The sequence below is a fragment of the Hordeum vulgare genome, chromosome 6H, assembly GCF_904849725.1.
Source record: "Hordeum vulgare subsp. vulgare chromosome 6H, MorexV3_pseudomolecules_assembly, whole genome shotgun sequence".
Lineage (NCBI taxonomy): Eukaryota > Viridiplantae > Streptophyta > Magnoliopsida > Poales > Poaceae > Hordeum > Hordeum vulgare.
The window spans coordinates 474,278,327-474,292,979 of NC_058523.1; the positions used below are offsets into that span (position 1 = coordinate 474,278,327).

The following is a 14,653-nucleotide window of genomic DNA, read 5'->3' on the forward strand; positions in this document are numbered from 1 at the left end:
TGAAGAGAAACTTGAATTGGAAGTCTCTATCCCTAGAAAGCTTCATGATGAGTGGGAACCTACTATCAAAATCAAAATCAAAAACTATGAATGCAATGCTTTGTGTGATTTGGGTGCTAGTGTTTCCGCGATTCCAAAGTCTTTATGTGATGTTCTTGGTTTTAATGAGATTGAGGAGTGTTCTCTTAATTTGCATCTTGCGGATTCTACTGTCAAGAAACCCATGGGAAGGATCAATGATGTTCTTATTATTGCAAATAGGAACTATGTACCCGTGGATTTCATTGTGCTTGACATTGATTGCAATCCTACATGCCCTATCATTCTTGGTAGACCTTTCCTAAGGACTATCGGTGCTATCATCGATATGAAGGAAGTGAATATTAGATTTCAATTTCCTTTAAAGAAGGGCATGGAGCATTTTCCTAGAAAGAAAATAAGATTCCCTATGAATCCATGATGAGGGCTACTTATGGTTTGAGCACCAAAGACGACGATCCGTGATTCTATCGCTTTATGCCTAGCTAAGGCCATTAAACAATAGCGCTTTTTGGGAGACAACCCAATGAATTTATCTTTTTATTTTCTGTTTTGTTGCGTCCACACTATCATAATTCTCTTGTGATTGTGTCTTTGTGTTTCTTTTTGTGTTTGAGCCAAGCAAAACCTTTATGACTAGTCTTGGTGATGGTTGTTTGATCCTGCTGGAAAAAGACAAAAACTTTTCGCTCATGAGATTATCTTACATTTTTATTTAGAAAGAGCTTTTGAGTTGATTCTTTCTGCTGCTGGTTCATATGCCTTTTTCCCAAGCATTCGTAAGTTTTCAGAATTTTTGAGGTACCACAAGTATACGAAGTATACAGATTGCTACAGACTGGTCTGGTTTTGACAGATTCTGTTTTTGTTGAGTTGGTTGCTTGTTTTGATGAAACTATGGATAGTATCGGGGGGTACTAGCCTTGGAAAAGTGAGAATACAGTAATCCAACACCAATATAAATAGAAATCAAGTTTGCTACAGTATGTAAAGAGGTGGTAGTTTGTTTTCTTGTGCTAATGTTATCACGAGTTTCTGTTTAAGTTTTGTGTTGTGAAGTTTTCAAGTTTTGGGTGATGTTCTCGTGGCCAAAGAGATAAGGAGTGGAAAGAGCTCAAGCTTGGGGATGCCCAAGGAATCCGAAGCCAAATTCAAGGACACCAAAAAGCCTAAGCTTGGGGATGCCCCGGGAAGGCATCCCCTCTTTCGTCTTCAATCCATCGGTAACATTACTTGGAGCTATATTTTTATTCACCACATGATATGTGTTTTGCTTGGAGCGTCTTGTATCGTAGGAGTATTTTCTTTTTGTTGTGTCACAATCATCCTTGTTGCACACCTTTTGAGAGAGACATGCACTCATCGTGATTTTGCTAGAATGCTCATCGTGCTTCACTTATATCTTTTGAGCTAGATAATTTTGCTCTATGTGCTTCACTTAGATCTTGTAGAGCACGGCGGTGCGTAACTTGGTAGTTGGATTGTGCTATGAAAGTAGTCCCAAAGGTGATAGGTACCCTAATAGGATACAAAAACCTCCATCTTCATGTGCATTGAGTAGAACGAGAAGTTTTGATTCCTCTCAATTAGTTTTGAGACGTGGATTTGGTAATATTAAGAGTTATGTTACTAGGGTGTTGTGAATCTAGAAATACTTGTGTTGAAGTTAGTGATTCACGTAGCATGCACGTATGGTGAACCGCTATGTTAGGAAGTCGGAGCATAATTGATCTATTGATTGTCATCCTTTGTGTTGCGGTCGGGATCACGTGATGGTTAACACCTACCAACCCTTCCCCTAGGAGTATGCGTTTAGCACTTTGTTTCGATTACTAATAAAAACTTTCGCAATAAGTATGTGAGTTCTTCATGACTAATGTGAGCCCATGGTATAAATGCACTGTCACCTTCCACCATTGCTAGCCTCTCTAGTCCTGTGCAACTTTCGCTGGTGCACAAACCCACCATATGCCTTCCTCAAAACAGCCACCATACCTACCTACTATGGCATTTTCATAGCCATTCCGAGATATATTGCCATGCAACTCCCACCGTTCCGTCTCATGACTTGTGCGGGCACTCTCATATTGCCATTGCATGATCGTAAGATAGCTAGCGAGATGTTTCAACGTCATACACCAAGCTAGATCGTTGCACATCCCGGTACACTGCCGGAGGCATTTCCTATAGAGTCATCATCGTTCTGAGCTTTGAGCTGTGAGTAAATAAAAGTGTGATGATCATCATTATTAGAGCATTGTCCCATGTGAGGAAAAAAAAGAGGCCAAAGATCCCAAAAATAAAAAAAAGAGGCACAAGAGCCCAAATAAAAAAAAGAGAAACAGAGAGAAGGGACAATGCTACTATCTTTTTCCACACTTGTGCTTCATAAAATAACCATGTTCTTCATGATTGAGAGCCTCTTGTTTCTTCACCACCATATGCTAGTGGGAATCTTCATTATATAACTTGGTTTGTATATTCCGATGATGGGCTTCCTCAAATTGCCCTAGGTCTTCGTGAGCAGGCAAGTTGGATGTAATCTTCTTTTGCGGTGTGTTTGTCGAGATCCGATGAATTGTGGATTTATGATCAGATTATCTATGAATCTTGTTTGAGGTTCTTCTGATCTCTCTTATGCATGATTGCATATCCTTGTAATTCTCTTCGAGTTGTGGGTTTTGTTTGGCCAGCTTGATCTATGATTCTTGCAATGGGAGAAGTGCTTGGTTTTGGGTTCATACCGTGCGGTGACCTCACCGAGTGACAGAAGGGGTAGCGAGGCACGCATCGTGTTGTTGCCATCAAGTGTAAAAAGATGGGGTTTTCATCATTGGTTTGAGTTTATCCCTCTACATCATGTCATCTTGCTTAAGGCGTTACTCTGTTCGTCATGAACTCAATACACTAGATGCATGCTGGATAGCGGTCGATGTGTGGAGTAATAGTAGTAGATGCAGAAAGTATTGGCCTACTTGTCTGGGACGTGCTGCCTATATGTATGATAATTGCCTTAGATATCGTCATGACTTTGCGCGGTTCTATCAATTGCTCGACAGTAATTTGTTCACCCACCGTAATATTTGCTATTTTGAGAGAAGCCTCTAGTGAACACTATGGCCCCCGGGTATACTCCACACCATATTTTCAGCCTTACTCTTTTTCTTCGTTGCACTTTCCGCCTTCAGATCTCACTTTGCAATCAATCTTGAAGGGATTGACAACCCCTTTATAGCGTTGGGTGCAAGCTCTTTTGTGTTTGTGCAGGTACTCTGGACTTGACGAGATTCTCCTACTGGATTGATACCTTGGTTCTCAAACTGAGGGAAATACTTATTGCTCCTATGTTGCATCACCCTTTCCTCTTCAAGGGAAAAAACCAACACAAGAAAGTCTCCGTCAACGTGTCAATTTCTGGCGCTGTTGTTTGAGAAGTAGCAAACCCCGAGCGTCATTTGTGGATGTTGCGAACATCTGACATACACATTTTTTATGACTACATGATAGTTTAGTGCGTAATGCTTAAACGACTTAGAATTGAGGCACTGAAGACGTTTTGAATATTGCGGGACATACGAGATGTTCCAAGAGGTGAAAATGGGATTTCAGGCTCGTGCCCTTCTTGAGAGGTATGAGACCTTGCATAAGATTGTTTGTCTGCAAAGGAAGGGAGAAAAACTCAATCGTTGAGCATGTACTCAGATTGTCTGAGTGCTACAATTGCTTGAATCGAGTGGGAGTTAATCTTCCAGATGAGATAGTGATGGTTCTCCAAAGTCACTGCCACCAAGCTACTGGAGCTTCGTGATGAACTATAGCATATCGGGGATGAATATGATATCCGTGAGTTATTCGCTATGTTTGACACCGCGAAGGTAGAAATCAAGTAGGAGCAACACGTGTTGATGGTTAGTAAAACCACTAGTCTCCAGAAGGGCAAGGGCAATAAGGGATACTTCATGAAAGGAAACCAGTTTCCGATCTAATGAGGAAACCCAAGGTTAAACCCAAAACCCGAGACTAAGTGCTTCTATAATGAGGGGAGCAGTCACTGGAGTGGAACTACCCTAGTTAGTTGGTAGATGAGAAGGCTGGCAAAGTCAACAAAAGTATATTGGATATACATGATATTTATGTGTACTTTACTCGTACTCCTAGTAGCACCGGGGTATAAGATACATGTCCGGTTGCTAAGTGTTACTAACTCGAAATAAAAGCTAAGGAATAAACGGAGACTAGCTAAAGGCGAGGTGACGATGTGTGTTGGAAGTGTTTCCAAGGTTGATGTGATCACCATTGCACGCTCCCTGTACTTTCGAGATTAGTGTTGAACCTAAATAAGTGTTATTTGGTGTTTGCGTTGAAAATGAACATGATTAGATCATGTTTATTACAATACGATTATTCATTTAAAGAGAATAATGGTTATTCTATTTGCTTGAATAAATACCTTCAATGGTTTATTGAATCTCGATCGTAATGATGCACATGTTCATGATATTGATGCCAAAAGATACAAAGTAGTAATGATAGTACCACTTACTTGTGGCACTCCCGCTTGAGTCATATTGGTGTAAAACACATGAAGAAACTCCATGCTGATGGATCTTTGGACTCACTCGTTTTTGAATCGTTTGAGACGTGCGAACCATGCCTATTGGTGTAAACGCATGAAGAAACTCCACGCAGATGGATTGTTTGGACTCACTTGATTTTGAATCACTTGAGACATGCAAATCATACCACATGGGCAAGATGACTAAAGGCCTCGTTTTTTCAGTGAGATGGAACAAGAAAGTTACTTATTGGAAGTAATACATTTTGACGTATGTAGTCCAATGAGTGTTGAGGCACGCAGTGGATATCATTATGTTCTTACTTCACAGATGATTTGAGTAGATACTAGTATATTTACTTGATGAAACACAAGTCTGAATTATTGAAAGGTTCAAGTAACATACCGAAGGACAAAGGGAACAATGTACGGGATTAACTGAATCCTTGACATAGAGGTTCAACCGATAGAGATCTTCATAGAATATGTAGGAGGCAATATGGACATCCAGGTCCCGTTGTTGGTTATTGACCGGAGAATGTCTCAGGTCATGTCTGCATAATTCTCAAACCCGCAGGGTCTGCACACTTAAGGTTCGGTGACGTTTCGGTATAGTTGAGTTATAGGTGTTGGTGACCGAAGGTTGTTCGGAGTCTCGAATGAGATGCTAGACATCACGAGGAGCTCTGGAATGGTCCGGACGTAAAGATTGATATATAGGAAGTCCTGTTTTGGTCACCGGAAAAGTTTCGGGCTCATCGGTAGTGTAATGAGAGTGCCGGAAGGGTGCCGGGGGACCACCGCGAGGGGTGTGACGACCCAAGAGCCTTATGGGCTGTGAGAGGAGGTGGAACAGCCCCTGGTGATCTGGCCGAAGCCTCTATCAAAGTCCCATGCGGCTAGGAGAGGAGATAAAAGGTAAAAGACCTTTAAAAGGAAGGGAAGGAGTAGTCCTCCCAAAGTAGTCCACCTTCCCACAAGGGAAGGTGGACTCTTCCTTGGTTCGGCTGACCCCTTCTCCTTGGAGTAGGGGACAAGGCTACCTCCTCTCCTCTCCTCCTATATATACTAGAGGTTTTTGAGGGTTTGAAATACAGAAATCAGCCACGGCTGCCTCTCTCTCTAGATTTGTTTCTCCTCTAGTCTAGTTCGGCAGTGCTTAGGCGAAGCACTGCTGGATTAGTTCACCACTGATACGTCTCCAACGTATCTTTAATTTTGATGGTTCCATGCTATTATCTTGTCAACTTTGGATGTTTTGTATGCATTTTATATCTTTTTTTGGGACTAACCTATTAACTCAGCGCCAAGTGCCAGTTCCTGTTTTTTCCGTGTTTTTGACCCTTTTCAAAGAAGAATTTTAAACGGAGTCCAAACGAAAAAAAAATCTTCGGAATGATTTTTTCCGGAATAGAAGATACGCACGGAGCTTGAGAACCAAGGCAAAGGGTCCCGGGGGAGGCCATAAGCCCCCTAGCCGCGGCCTGGGGGCCGCGCCTAGCAGGCTTGTGGGCCCCCCGTGGCTCCTTTTCCCTACTTGTTCCGCCTATAAATTCTCCAAAAATCTGAAACTTCCAGAGAGAGCCACAAAAATACTTTTCCGCCGCCGCAAGCTTCTGTCTCCGCAAGATCCCATCTAGGGAACGTTCTGGTGCCCTGCCAGAGGGGGGATTCGGACACGGAGGGCTTCTTCATCAACACCATTGCCTCTCCGATGATGCGTGAGTAGTTCACCATAGACCTTCGGGTCCATAGCTAGTAGCTAGATGTCTTCTTCTCTCTCTTGGATCTTCAATACAAAGTTCTCCATGATCTTCATGGAGATCTATCCGATGTAATCTTCTTTTGCGGTGTGTTTGTCGAGATCCGATGAATTGTGGATTTATGATCAGATTATCTATGATTATTATTTGAGTCTTCTATGATCTCTTATATGCATGATTTCGTATCCTTGTAATTCTCTTCGAGTTGTGGGTTTCGTTTGGCCAACTTGATCTATAATTCTTGCAATGTGAGAAGTGCTTGGTTTTGGGTTCATACCGTGCGGTGACCTCACCCAGTGACAGAAGGGGTAGCGAGGAACGCATCGTGTTGTTGCCATCAAGGGTAAAAAGATGGGGTTTATATCTATTGCATGAATTTATCCCTCTACATCATGCCATCTTGCTTAAGGCGTTACTCCGTTTGTCATGAACTTAATACACTAGATGCATGTTGGATAGCGGTCGATGTGTGGAGTAATAGTAGTAGATGCAGACAGTATCGGTCTACTTGTCTCGGACGTGATGCCTATATGTATGATCATTGCCTTAGATATCGTCATGACTTTGCGCGGTTCTATCAATTGCTCGACAGTAATTCGTTCACCCACCGTAATTCTTGCTATCATGAGAGAAGCCTCTAGTTAACACTATGGCCCCCGGGTCTACTTCACATCATTGTTTCATCTCTACACTTTTACTTTGTTGCACTTTCCGCCTTCAGATCTCACTTTGCAATCAATCGTGAAGGGATTGATAACCTCTTTATAGCGTTGGGTGCAAGTTTGTTGTTTTTGCACAGGTACTTTGGAGACTTGCCTTGATACTCCTACTGGATTGATACCTTGGTTCTCAAACTGAAGGAAATACTTACTGCTACTCTGCTGCATCACCCTTTCCTCTTCAAGGGAAAAAACAACGCAAGCTCAAGAGATAGCAACCACCACCAACACCACACCATGATGGAGAACTCATCTACCTCTCTGCCCCCTCTTGTTGGTTCAAGAAGGCGGGGATTGTCATCGATCTATGCGTGTGCTGAATGCGGAGGTGTCGTTTGTTCGACACTAGATCGGGATGGATCGTGATAGGATCGCGGGACGGATCGTGATGAGATCGCGGGACGGGCTGCGATTTGGATCGCAAAGACGTTCCACTACATCAACCACATTATATAGGCTTCCGTTTAGGGATCTACAAGGGTATGTAGATTCACTCTCCCCTCTCGTAGATGATCATCACCATGAATAGGTATTGCGTGTCCGTAGGAATTTTTTTGTTTCCCATGCTACGTTCCCCAACAACTTCAACTTCACCTTGGACAAGCAGAAACTTACCAACTATTGAGATGTTGCACCAAGCAACAAAACAACGCCAAACAGTTGACCGAAGCATCAAGGACATAACAACACCAATTTTGCTCAAGAGTTCCATAGGAGAAAGTTGCAAGCCTCGCACCAACCTAGTCTAGCACAATGTTCGGAGAGCACCCCACGCTAAAAACTACCCTCATGGACTTATCACTATTGCAGTGGCCCTGCCGTCTACGACTCCAACTTCTTTGTCACAACAACAAATCAGCATAGGCGCACCCATTGGCGCACCAGTCCATCGACATTAGAAGGACAAGTCATGACCCGGCTCTGCTCGCCACCATTGTCGTTGCCACACGAGTCACCACACCACACCAACCTTGCACTCCGCTGGTCGGGCGCTTGTCAACTGCGATGCCATGCACATCCAAAATACTGGAAGCGCAAAAGGGACCAAGATCTTTACGACAGTGCCCGCAAGAGGGAAAACGAGGCTGGAGACTACGCTACCACCCAATCCAACAGTAGCATCCCGAGTTTCCCCCGAAGATATTAGTCCAACAATGGGATTTATGTGTTTTTGTGATTTAGCTTTTCGCTTATACCATAAGGGCATCTCCAATACAAACCCTAAAACAAATACCGTATTTGTTCACGGACGCGTCCATGAAAAATTATATGTGAGCCGACCATCCAACCATGTGTGCATATATTTCAAAGGAAATATGAACAAATCGGATGAATTTCATGCAAACCAAATGATTTTGATTTAAAACGTACCACATTCATTACATTTTTGACCTATTTTATCAAACAAAAGCGTCCAAACCCTAAACCTAGTATAAATCTTTGTGGTCGCCTATTCTCCATGTCCTTGTTGTTCCCTTCCATGTTCATGTCCGGCGGTCATGAACCCCGTGAAGTGATGGTGTGGCCGCCAGCGAGGAAGAGTATGACATTAGGACATGGGACACAGAATGGCCCAAATAGAACACGAGGCCCCACTGTCTCCCATGCCCTACTCCTTCTCGATGGAGTTCACGACATGACCGTTGCCGGTGGAAGTGAGGTAGACGATGGATGTGGACAGGTGTTAAAGCATATTTCTCCATATGTGGTTTTGGTAATTGATGACAATTCCTATGGACTAATGGTTGCCTTAAGTTACATTTGTAGAATTTGTCCATGGGCACTTCTTGAAGTCCATCTGTTGGTTTCAAGGAGTTTATATGATGTCCAAGGTGGTATTCAAGGCTTTATCCAAAGATTGGTCATAAAGACACAAGGTTGATCAAGACTAAGTCAAAGAGTGAATCAAGTTGATCAACACACAAAATGTACAAGATGTACTGAGAGGTATCAAATGATCCCATGGGATGGTAAGCATTGTCCATTATGCTTTATGTACTAACACATCGTCTTCGTGAGAGTTCTATGTGGGGTTAGGTGTGTTTCCATGGGCGTGCGTCAAGAGGAAGATCTCATACAACTCACGAAGGATGACATCAAGTGGTGTTAGTCATCAAGATTGCGGCGTGCAAGTTCAAGTGGAGCATCACGAAGATATCATGCTTGAAACTTGTCGTTCATTGTGGTGGTGATACGTTTCCAACGTATCTATAATTTTTAATTGTTCAATGCTGTTATGTTATCATTCTTGGATGTTTTACTATCATTTTATAGCAACTTTATATCATTAGTTGGGACTAACCTATTGACATAGTGCCCAGTGCCAGTTGTTGTTTTTTGCTTGTTTTTTGCTTCGCAGGAAATCAGTAACAAACAGAGTCCAAATGTAGCAAAACATTTTGGAGAATTTTTCCAGGCCAGAAGACACAGGATGGGCCAAAGAAGTACCAAAAGGGGGCTCCGAGGAGAGCACCACCCACATGGGCGCACGAGGGAGCCCAGGTGCGCCCTGGTGGGTGGTGCCCTCCTCGGTGGCCTCCTGCACCGCCTCTTTGCCCTATAAATCCCCCAATATTCCAGAAACCCTAAGAGAGTTGATGAAAAACAATTCCAACCGCCGCAAGTTCCAGAACCACGAGATCCAATCTAGAGCCCTATTCCGCCACTCCGCTGGAGGGTAACACGATCACAGAGGGGTTCATCATCCTCATTGGTGCCTCTCTGATGATGCGTGAGTAGTTCATATTAGACCTACGGGTTCGTAGGCAGTAGCTAGATGGCTTCTTCTCTCTATGTATCTCAGTACAATGGTCTCTTGGAGATCTACTTGATGTAATGCTTTTGTGCGGTGTGTTTGTTGGGATCTGATGAACAATGAGTTTATGATCAGATTTTGACTTGAATATTATATCCAATCTTGATTATTATAGCCTCATATTTCTTCTCTCCGATATTTGGGTTTTGTTTAGCCAACTTGATCTATTTATCTTGCAATGTGAAGAGGTGCTTTGTGATGGGTTCGATCTTGCGGTGTCCTTTCCCACTAACAGAAGGGGCAACAAGGCACGCATGTATCATTGCTATTAAGGATAAAAAGATGGGGTCTATTCCTACATGAATATATCTTGTCTACATCATGCCATCATTATTATTGCATTACTCCGTTTTCCATGAACTTAATACACTAGATGCATGCTCGATAGCGGTTGATGTGTGGAGTAATAGTAGTAGATGCAGGCAGGAGTCAGTCTACTAATCTTGGATGTGATGCCTATATACATGATCATTGTCTTGGATATCTTCATAATTATTTGTTGTTCTATCAATTGCCCAAGAGTAATTTGTTCATCCACCATTGCTATTTTCTTGAGAGAAGTCACTAGTGAAATCTACGGCCCCGGGGTCTATTTTATCATCATATACTATCAGATCCATACTGCTATTTGCCTTTTCCTTTATTTGCAACTTTTATTTTCACATCTATATCATCAAAAACACAAAAATACCTTTCTCCACCTTTTTGTTACTTCTTCTATTTTGCATGTACGAGAGATCTATTTATCCAAACTGTCATGAAACTATCTATCTTTTTACCCGTGAGGGATTGACAACCCCTCTCTTATGTCGGGTTGCAAGTGTTTGTTATTTGTGCGCAGGCGTTGTCTACATAGTGTTGCTTGATTCTTCTACTGGTGTCTCATCACTGAGGGAAATACCTACCCCGATCGAATCCAATTGAGTGACTCCTGAAGCCAACCAACTCTTTTTCGATATTGTGAATTCCTTAACTTTTTACTGGCTTGCTTGTTTGTAATCTCCACGGGCGTGCCAATTCCTTAGTGGGATCCAAGCGGCTATGCGTCGATGCCGAGTTAATTTATAGTTCTAATCTACTGGCCCTCTACCTTGCAGAAAATAAAAATGAAATGAAAGGGACAGCCTACCTCTCCCTTCCTTTTAAAAACAGTTTGCCCGTTTGTTGTCTCAGTTAATACCCAATTTTGGGGCTCTGTTGGCTAGTTCTATTTCTGCCTCCGGAGTGCAGCGATCTCTCCCGCAATCTTCTTTCCCCACTCCTCGTCCAAGTGAGGAGCTACCCGAGATCAGCTCTTAGTTCAGTTCGGTAGAACGCGGGTCTCCAAAACCCGATGTCGTAGGTTCAAATCCTACAAAGCGTGATTCCATCTATCTTATGTTGAAGCAGAGTAAAATAACTTAACCGTCGCAGCATGAGCCCCTTCCCTTCTCCAGTGCTCTTGCGCAAGTAAGCCTAGCAAGGACCAAGATCTCGATCTAGCCTAGTTGGGGCTTTAGAGTCACATGACACGGTACCAAGAACGGGAAAAGCGGTAACAATTGATTGCCTTTAGCCCTCTAGAGCCTTTTTTAAGCCGCGTTGCTGTGCTACATCATCCCTTCCTCTTTGGGGAAAATACTGACATAGTTCAAGCGACATCAGGTAGCAATGGACTTATGAAGATGTGTTGAAGAGTGGATCACTTATAGTGTAGTATGGCGAGCAATCATCTAGTATTCATCGAGCGAACACAATCAAGAAAGGTGGTCCATCTTGAGGAAGTCAAGATCGTCATCGTCTAGCTCAAGTGGACTATGTGCAAGGTATAGGTTTGCCCTTGGTAGGTTTTTCTATTTTAGGATAGATTGGTGTACTGTCAAGGTGGGATCTCAAGTGAGTAGCTTGACCGTATCGTTCATTAAGAGCTCAAACCATTTGCATCCTTGCATCATCTTTCTTGGTTCTTGTTTGGTGGTTCTCTTTGTGAGTTGTAGAGCTTATGGTCATCTTGATGACAAAATCGAGTTCATTGAAAATGGATCCAATATGCATCTTCGATGATGTTTTTGGTGTTGGAGTTTTTGCCGGTTCTTCATTCATAGAGGTTTCACATCTCTCTATCATTGAAATTTTCATAACTACCTCTTGTTACTGTAACAAGCTTGACTTTGCTCAATTCAGAGCTCATTTGGAGAAGTTATGACAGTTCTGGTCTTACTTGTTTTCTTGATACGGTTGTACCACTGATCCTAGCGGTTGTACTGCCCGCTCATGTCATCTGGTCTAACCACCACTCCATGGGTGATACCCTGGGGGTGTTGGCAATAAGTGCTCCCTAGCGGTTGTACCGCTGCCCCAGGCGGTTGTACCGCCCACAGCTGGGTAACCAACGGTGGCATGTTGGGTAACATTGCATGGGAAACAAAAAAAATTCCTACGCACACGAAGACCTACCATGGTGATGTTCATCTACGAGAGGGAGATCGGATCCACATACTCTTGTAGATCGCTAAGCGGGAAGCGTTAAGAAATGCGGTAGATGTAGTGGAACACCTTCGTGCTTCAGATCACCGTCGTCCCACGATCCGTCCCGATCTAGCACCGAACGGATGGCACCTCCGCGTTCAACACACGTATAGCTCGATGACGATCTCTGCCTTCTTGATGCAGCAAGAGAGACGGGAAAGTAGATGAGTTCTCCGGCAGCGTGACAGCGCGCCGGTGATGGTGATGATCTATTCCTGCAGGGCTCCGCCCGAGCTCCGCAAAAAACCGATCTAGAGGAAGAACTACGAAGTAGAGGCTTAGGGTTGCACGTGGCAAAGTTGTGTCTCAAAAACCCTAAAACCTCTAGTATATATAGGAGGAGGGGAGGGGCTATCCTTGAGGCTAAAGGGAGCCCCAAGGGCATCGGCCGAAGGAAGGACGAGGGACTGCTACTCCAATTCGGTTTGGAAGGTGGAGTCCCTTCCTTCCTTCCCACTTCCTTTTTTTTCTTTCTCCTTTGATTTTTCCCTTGGCCGAAATAGCCCTATTAGGCTGGCCTCACCATCCCATCAAGGGCTGGTGCGCCACCCAAGGGCCTATTAAGTCTTCTCCCGGGTGGGTGACCTCTCCCGGTAAAAACCCGAAAACCATTCGTCACTCCCGGCAATGCGTGAAATCTTTCCGAAAGCCAAATGAAACAATCATATATATCAATCTTTGTTTCTGGACCATTCTAGAAACCCTCATGATGTCCGTGATCTCATCCGGGACTCCAAACAAAACTTTGGTCACCAGCACCTATTACTCAACTATACCAAAACGTCACCAAACCTTAAGTGTGCACACCCCACGGGTTCGAGAACTATGCATACATGACCTGAGACACTCCCCGCTCAATATCCAATAGCGGGACCTAGATGTACATATTAGATCCTACATATTCTACGAAGATCTTATTGGTTGAACCTCTGTGCCAAGTATTCATATAATCCCGTATACCATTCCCTTTGTCCTTCGGTATGTTACTTGCCCGAGATTTGATCGTCGGTATCCCGATACCTATTTCAATCTCGTTACCGGCAAGTCTCTTTACTCGTTCCGTAATACAAGATCTCGTGACTAACACTTTAGTCACATTGCTTGCAAGGCTTATATGTGATGTTGTACTACCGAGTGGGCCCCGAGATACCTCTCCGTCACACGGAGTGACAAATCCCAGTCTCCATCCATGCTAACTCAACGAACACCTTCGGAGATACCTGTAGAGCACCTTTATAGTCACCGAGTAACGTTGCAATGTTTGATACACACAAGATATTCCTCCGTTGTCAGTGAGTTACATGATCTCATGGTCATAGGAATGAATACTTGACACGCACAAAAAAATAGCAACAAAATGACACGATCACATGCTACGTTTATAGTTTGGGTCTTGTCCATCACATCATTCTCCCAATGATGTGATCCAGTCATCAAGTGACAACACTTCTATGTGGTCAGACAACCTTAACCATCCTTGATCAACTCGCTAGTCAACTAGAGGCTTACTAGGGACATAGTTTTGTTTATATATATCCACACATGCATTTGTGTTTTCATTTAATACAATTATAGCATGGATAATAAAAAATTATCTTGAAACAGGAAATATAAAATAACTATTTTATCATTTCCTCTAGGGCATATTTCCAACAGTCTCCCACTTGCACTAGAGTCAACAATCTAGTCTCGCATCACTATGCGATTTACATTGGAATGAATCTAACACCCATACAGTTCTGGTGTTGATCATGCTTCGCTCCTGGAAGAGATTTAGTCAACGGATCTGCAACATTCATATCCGTGTGCACTTTGCAAATATTTGCGTCCTCTCCTTCGACATAGTCGCGGATGAGGTTGAAGCGTCGTTTGATGTGTGTGGTCTTCTTGTGAAACCTTGGTTCCCTGGCTAGAGCAATGGCACCAGTGTTGTCACAGAACAGAGTTATTGTATTTAGTGCGCTCGGCACAACTCCAAGATCCATCATGAACTGCTTCATCCAGACACCCTCCTTAGCCGCCTCCGAGGCAGCCATGTACTCCACTTCACATGTAGAATTTGCTACGATGCTTTGCTTGGAACTGCACCAGCTTACCACACCCCCATGGAGAATAAATATGTATCCGGTTTGAGACTTAGAGTCATCCGGATTAGTGTCAAAGCTTGCATCGACGTAACCTTTTACGACGAGCTCTTCGTCACCTCCATAAACGAGAAACATTTCCTTAGTCCTTTTCATGTACTTCAGAATAT

The 14,653-nt window shown here is 43.4% G+C and overlaps 1 non-coding gene across 1 annotated transcript; it reads left to right on the plus strand.

Moving 5' to 3' along the window:
- The first annotated feature begins 11,180 nt into the window (after positions 1 to 11,180).
- TRNAW-CCA lies at positions 11,181 to 11,255 on the plus strand. The gene has a single exon. It is a non-coding gene; the product is annotated as a tRNA-Trp (tRNA).
- The last annotated feature ends 3,398 nt before the right edge of the window (positions 11,256 to 14,653 follow it).